This window comes from Peromyscus maniculatus, chromosome 2 (genome assembly GCF_049852395.1).
Source record: "Peromyscus maniculatus bairdii isolate BWxNUB_F1_BW_parent chromosome 2, HU_Pman_BW_mat_3.1, whole genome shotgun sequence".
In the NCBI taxonomy this organism is placed as follows: domain Eukaryota; kingdom Metazoa; phylum Chordata; class Mammalia; order Rodentia; family Cricetidae; genus Peromyscus; species Peromyscus maniculatus.
The window spans coordinates 153,993,698-154,001,144 of record NC_134853.1 but is presented as its reverse complement, the minus strand read 5'-3'; the positions used below and the strand labels follow the sequence as shown (position 1 = coordinate 154,001,144).

The 7,447-nt window shown below is 49.6% G+C and overlaps 1 protein-coding gene across 1 annotated transcript in view; it reads left to right on the top strand.

Moving 5' to 3' along the window:
• Positions 1-256: 256 nt before the first annotated feature.
• The window catches only part of Ncmap (non-compact myelin associated protein), a 32,409-nt gene continuing 25,218 nt past the window's right edge, over positions 257-7,447 (top strand). Inside the window, exon 1 of the mRNA XM_076565389.1 lies at positions 257-318. The gene's annotated coding sequence lies outside the window, so the exon portion shown is untranslated. The remainder of the gene's footprint in view (positions 319-7,447) is intronic.

The following is a 7,447-nucleotide window of genomic DNA, read 5'->3' as shown; positions in this document are numbered from 1 at the left end:
ACAGCCAGTCTACAAACTCCACTCCATCAGCTCACCTCAACCGGTCTGCGCGGGGTCCCTTCCTCTTCTTTTGCCTTCCCGGGCGTCCTACCTGGAAGATGAGACCGCGGGGGGTGCCAGACCTGAAGTCCCCACCAGTGGCTGGTCGCGAGGGCGGCACGTGGACACCGCGGGGCGGCGCCGGAGCACAGGGCGGGCGGGCGGGGGTCACCTGCTGGGCGGGGCGGGACGGGATGGGGCGGGACCCGGAGGCGACCGGGGCGGCCACCGAGCTCGGGGAGCGCGGTCGGCGGGAGGCGGAGCGGGCGTGCCAAACAGGTAGGGGCGCGGGACTCGGGGGTGCGGGAGGAGAGCGTGCAGGGGCTCAGGCCCGCAGAGGATAGCTCTCGGGGCCGCCCGGGGGTTCCCCAGCTTGGCGCGCCTAGCCAAGTAGCTGGAACGAGTAGCCGAAAGGTCAGCAGCATCTCCCGGATGTCTGCGGACCCTAGTCTGCATTCGGGGTGACATCTCAGGCATGCGGAAAGCTGGTGGTTTCCTTGTCCCCTCTCGCGAAGTCACCGAGAGTGGCCATGACTCCTGGGGGGAAAAGTCTTGAGGAGGTAGGATGCTTGACCCCCTACTCAGGTCCTCAGTTCGCCTGGTCTTTGAATTGAGCATCCTGGAGAGCGCGCCCCTTCAGAGGCCCCAAGAGCTCTGCCGTCCAAAGAGACCAAGACCCGGAGGAGGGGCCCGGGCTTCTAGCAAAGTCAATAAGCAAGATGTTGAACAAGCCGCTCCTAGATTGGGGGAAGTTCCAGTCTGGGTTCTTTAAGGTGGAAGGAGATGTCTGTGATTCCTGCCTCCAAAGGGGCTGGATTGGGAACTGAGGAAGCCCTGGATGTGGGAGGAAGAGTCTTCTTGCAAGAGGGGCTGAGGGACTTGAGGAGCTGCCAAAGGAGCAAAGAAGCCTGAGTGCTTCTCAGTCGGAGTCCCTGCCTGCGCCGGGCTGCGTGCCGCCTGAATCCTCTTTTCTGTGCAGTTCGGGTTCCGGTACCTAAGTGAAACAATCTCTTTGATAAATTAAGTCATGGTTTTACGTAAGCTATTAATTTCTATCAGGCTGGCTTCTTGGGGACAGGAACTGTGTCTGGTTCACCACTGTCTCAGCAGTTCCCGAGAGGGGCTGGGTTCCCAGTAAACACAGTGCCTGAGGTGGCTGCTTGGGGTGGAGCCAGGTACCTCCTGGTGTGTGTGGTGAGCAGGCCCAGGTGAGATGGGCTTGAAGATAGGATCGCTTGGTCTCTGTGGTCATCACGATTGCCTTAACACCTAGTTCCCTTGTCCATCTCTGGACTCACATCCCACGAACTGTAGCTCAGGCTGGAGACAGGATTGTGTGTTAACAGCTCTGAGCAGTATCCTGGGCCTTTACTGTCCTGGCAAACTCCAGGTCATTGTGCTGGGCTTCCTTCACTCTGAGTTGACTAAAACTATGAAAGAAGAAAGATCTGAAGTGGAGAATTGAGATTGGAGGGGGTGCAGCTATCCACAGAAGCAGGAAGACACCGCCTGCCTGCCCCCCCACCCAAAGCCAAGTTCAATGTGTTAGCAGATTTTTCTTTGGGCTGCCAGCTCACAAAACAACAACACAGAGACTTATTATTAATTTTGAAAACTCAGCCGATAGCTTAGGCTTGTCCCACTTGCTCTTATAAGTTAAATTAACTATTTCTATTCATCTACGCACTGCTGCATGGCTCGTGGCTGTTACCCCCCCCCCCCCCCCCCGCACGTCCTGCTTCCTCTCCCTGTCCTCTGGTGTCTCTCCTGCACCTAGATTCATCTCCTCTCCTTCTCTCTCTGTCCAGAAGTCCTGCCAAACCTCTCCCAGCCTAGCTATTGGCCATTCAGCTCTTTATTAAACCAATCAGAAGGTGCCTTAGCAAAGACACATCTTTACAGTGTATGTACAAAAAGATTATTCCACATTCCCACCTTTTTGTCTAAATAAAAAAGAAAGGTTTTAACTCTAACACAGTACAACTATATACAATAAGAACAATTATCAGGTACTGTCTAAATAAAAAGGGAAGGTTTTAACTCTAATATAGTAAAACTATATACAATGAGAACAATTATCAGGTGAGGATTATATTCACAATGTCCAGTCTATTTGCATTTGGCAAATTCAGAGAAAATACTCCATTATCTCTCCTATCTTGGTGAGTCCAAAGTTTTATACTCAATTTACCTTCTATCATAACTAAGGAAAAACTATAAGTATGTTCATATTTAAATTAGTCTTCAACTCCATTAAAGGTCCCAGAAGGATATATTACCTAAGTAAACAGAAAGTGCAGTGCAAGACACTTCAAAACTATAGAAATGACAGACATCTGGCTGCCTGAACAGTCACTCAAGTTTCCTCTGCAACATTAGAGCATCCATCTTCATTCAGCCTACAGGCCTAGGATATCTGGCAGACTCTTCTCTGATGCAGGGATTTTGAAGGACTGTCCCATCTAGTCTTGGCAAAGTTCAGCAGTCATTTTCCTGTGTGTCCTGCTTGTCCAGTTTGTACAGCATTCTGTCAGCAGCCAAGGCAAGGGCAGTTTCTTGCCCAAATGGCTAGCTTTGCCATAATGAAAGCAAACTCCATATGGAGGTTCTTCAATGCCCATCATCCTTTTATGAAGTAGATTGGTATTGCCAGGAGCACACCTGTCTCACTGTCATGAAAAGCCTTAGGTTGTTAGACATCTTAAATGCCATATTCTTAGGTCTTTGAATGTTTGAAGACCATCTATCGATCTACAAGTTTGATTATTACAGATGACTAACTATGGACCTGAATTTCTTAATTATACATCATATTTTAAAATAAGCTGCATAAGCCGGGCGGTGGTGGCGCACGCCTTTAATCCCAGCCCTCGGGAGGCAGAGCCAGGCGGATCTCTGTGAGTTCGAGGCCAGCCTGGGCTACCAAGTGAGTCCCAGGAAAGGCACAAAGCTACGCAGAGAAACTTTGTCTCGAAAAACCAAAAAAAAAAAAAAAAAAAAAAAAAGCTGCATAAGCATAATGCCCCAAACAAGAGTAGAAACTTACACAGAGTATAGCAAAAATAACTCTAAATCCGTATCAATATACCAAAATCCATACCAATGTAAAATATTTGAGGTTAATAGTTGTCTTTTTAGCCAGGTGGTGGTGGAACACACCTTTAATCCCAGCACTCAGGAGGCAGAGGCAGGCAGATCTCTGTGAGTTCGAGGTCAGCCTGGGCTACAGAGTGAGTTCCAGGAAAGGCACTAAGATACACAGAGAAACCCTGTCTCGGGAAAGAAAAAAAAGATCGCAGCACCTTGGGAATCCAGGCTCTAGAAATCCACCTGGTCTTGTGCCAGAACTGGGGCAGGAAGACAGCAGGGACTTCACCCCATGCTGGACCCTTGCATCTGTGTCTGGTTCAAACCTCCTGTCTCTGAACTACCATTCCCTGACTCATTAATCAGAGATGATAATGTCCACAGCAATCACTTAATAATATCAGCATCCCCTTTGGAGAGCCTTGTATCTGGGGCCTGCTGTGATAACTGTTAGGGCACACTGCCTCCAGATTTTTTGTTGTTGTTGTTGTTGGTGGTGGTGGTCTTTTGTAGGTTTCTTTTGTTTGTTTGTTTGTTTGTTTGTTTGAGACAGGATTTCTCTGTGTACTTTGGAGCCTTTCCTAGAACTCACTCTATAACCCAGGCTGGCCTCGAACTCTCAGAGATCCTCCTGGCTCTGCCTCCTGAGTGCTGGAATTAAAGGAATGTGCCACCACTGCCCGGCTTTTTTTTTTTTTTTTTTAATTTCCTCCTTTCTTTAAACCATCTTTGTGTTACTGCTGAAGCTTAAGACACCTAAGGCAGTGTAAGCAATTTGGAGACTATTGTTTTAGGGAATAAGAACCAGATGCAGAGTTTTTCAATGTGTTTCTTTGTACAGGGGTACAGGGAGGGAAGGACGCCAGGGAACTCATGTGGAGGTCAGAGGACAACTTTTGAGAGTTGGTTCTCTCTTACTATCATGTGGGTCCCAGGCCTTGAACTCGGGTCGTCAGGCTTGGCAGCGGGCACCTCTACTCCATGAGCCAGCCAGCCAGTTTCTGAATATATTCAACCGTGCCCTGCTAAGCCCAGGCACATGGACCCTGCAGACCCAGAAGGCTGACTGCAGAAGCTTTCAGTGTGTGATGACTGCACACACACCTAACCTGGACACACACCTTCCACTGTCCAGGGCTCGGGAAGGTCACCTGCTTAGGTCTCTGTCCTTGTCTTGGGCCAAACGCCATATGCTTCTTCTATGCAGAAACTGGCAGCTGCCATTAAAAGGTAAAGATCTGGGCATCTGAAAGCTGGGGAGGGGGCGGGTTGGTGAGGAGTTGACAAAAACAGACAAGACCAACTCAAGCATGGCGCACAACCCCAACACTCAGGCCGCAGAAGTGGGAGGATGGTAAGATCTAGGTCAGCCTGGACAACATGAGACCCTCTAAAAAAAAAAAAAAAAAAAAAGCAAACTCTCATGCACGCCGCATCCTACCCGCACCCCCACCCCGCTTCAGAGTCTCCACAAAGAGGTCTACCGCCAAGCTTGCTCCTGTCTGGGAACTCACAGGTGCAGGCTGACAGTCACACCTCACAGAGCATCCGCCAGTCGGGGTGGCCAAGGATTCTTGTGTGGCTCTGCCCTGGGACAGCCTTGTCCCTCTCTTGCCCCTTGGTCACGCCCTCAAGGCCATTACCAGGCAGTAGCTCACACATCCGAGAACCTGGACCCACCTGCCCAAATTCACGCCAGGGTTAGTTACTTTTCCCGTGGCTGTGACAGAGGCTGTGACAGAGACAAGAGGCTCATCTGGGCTCGCAGTTCAAAGGACTACAGTCCACCGTGGTGGGGCTCCACGGGGGAAACCCAGGGGTCCCTTTGTGGGTGTTGAGTCTAGTCAATAAAAGAATTGAATTACACAGAGAAACCCTGTCTCGAAAATCCAAATAAACAAATAAATTTAAAAATGAACTTGGAAGGAAGCTGGAGGTCAATTTTGTTAGCATTTGAGAAACCAACGACAGAGCAGACAAACTCTGACTCTCAGCAGCTGCCACACGAATCAAGGGGAGAGAGAGACTTCAGAGAAATAGTGAGGGAGCCCAGGGTGGTGGGGAGAACATGCTTAAGCTTTGGACAGAAAAGCTGAAATGAAAATGGGAAAGGGAAAGTTCCAACCAGGCTCTGCAAGTGTCTGTACAGAGGGAGGGGAGTAATAATCCGTCCCACTAAGGCACAATTGGTCCTCTCATCTCCTTAGTCCATCTTCCGCATTCCTGGGGGAGGGACTCCTAGCCAGATGATTGACAGGTCTGGCTGGATTAACTCTTTTTTTTTTTTTTTTTTAAAGATTTATTATTCATTTTCTTTTCTGTGCATTGGTGTTTTGTCTGCACATTTGTCTGTGTGAGGGTGCCAGATCCTTTGGAACTGGAGTTACAGACAGGTGTGAGCTGCCATGTGGGTGCTGGGCATTGAACCCGGATCCTCTGGAAGAGCAGCCAGTGCCTTCACCCTTGAGCCGTCTCTCCAGCCCCTGGATTAACTCTTAAAAGGAGGCAATAGTGTGTAATGTTTCTTGGGTAGTCTAGAATGCCAGAAGCAGAGGTCAAATTTAGATTCTATTTCTTCGTCCAGGAAGAATTAGCTCTTCTTCACCGGCTTCAATGAAGCCCCACCTCTGCCTGTGGTAACTTAAATCTTAAGGGGGGAACGGAAGGCAGGGAAGCTACTTGGCGGTGGGGAGGGTACTGTGGCCCCATCTGTGGGGGCAGAGGCTTGAGGAGTGGGTCACTCAGAACCAGTTCAAGGGCCACCCTAGAGACTCACTGTCACCAGCTGGAACCCCCACACACTCAAAGGTTCTACAACCTGCCAAAACAGTCCCAGAGCTGGGGACCACGTGTTCAAACACATGAGCTTGTTGGGGACTGGTGGCTTGAATGAGAACGGCCCCCATAGGCTCATGTTTGAATGTTTGGTCCCCAGTTGGTAGAACTGTTTGGGAAGGATTAGGAGGTGTGGTCTTGTTGGAGTAGGTGTGTCACTGGGGGTGGCCTTTGGGGTTTCAAAATCCCATGCCAGGTTCTCTCTCTCTCTCTCTCTCTCTCTCTCTCTCTCTCTCTCTCTCTCTCTTCCCTCTCTCCCTCTCCCTCTCCTCCCCCACCCTGCTGCCTGCAGATCAGGATGTAAGCTCCTGCTCCAGCATCATGCTGCCCTGCATGCCACCACGTTCTCCACCATGATGGTCATGATTCAGCCTCTGAAACTGCAAGCACGCCCCCAATTAAATGCATTTTCTATAAGTTGCCTTGGTCATGGTGTCTGCTCATGCGATAAAATAGGAACTAAAGTGGGGACATTTCAGACCCAGATCATAACAGCAGCTGAGAAGTATGACTTCTCTGAAGGAAAGGCAGACAGTCGAGCCACAGGCAAAGCACAGTCACTAAAGGAGATGGACAGCATGTCCTCACACAGGCGAGTGGAGGGGCTGGGCATCGTGGTGCACATCTGTCATCCCAGTACTTGGGAGGTAGAGCCAGGAAAATCAGAAGTCCAAGGTCAAGGTCACCCTCAGGTACATAGAGGTCAAGGCCAGCCTGGGCTAGGTTAGAACCTGTCCAAAAAAGAAGGGAAAAAAGAAAGAAACCCAAAGAAAAAGTTAACAAGGAAATCACTGAGAAAATAATGGAGGTTTAATATTCCCAATGACAGGAGAGTACATGAGTGTAGACTGAAAGGTCTCAGAATGACGGACATGGATATCACGGTGAAGCTGAGATTGAAAACCGGACAGGCAGGCTGGAGAGACGGCTCAGCGGCTAAGAGCACTGGCTGCTCTTCCAGAAGTCCTGAGTTCAATTCCCAGCACCCACATGGCAGCTCACAACTGTCTAACTCCAGTTCCAGGGGATCCAAGTCCTCTTCTGGCCTCCATGGGCACCAGACATGCAGGAGCTGCATAGACATGTGTGCAAACAAACACACGTACATGTAGCATAGAAGTTTTCTTTTTAAAAAGTGAAAGGCTAAGAACAAAACGGAGAGCAGCAGATCACTCACCTGATAAGGGAAGTGGAGGTGGAGGTGTCCTCGGAATTGAAAGAAAAGAACCGTTCTGTCCAGGGCCGTATAGCCAGCCAAACAGCCATCTACACATGAACTCACCATAAAAGCATCCCTAGGCAAATAAATAAAGCCTCAGAAGGTAGAACACACAAAGACCCATAGAGACTATTCGGGAGGAAATAGCTAACTATGAAAAGAAACAAACCCCATGATCACACTGCAAAGTGTGGGGAGCCAGGGTAGAGGCAGCGTCCTGCACTTTAGGGTCGAGGGTGTTTATCTTTGTTTGAGACAGGCTTTTCC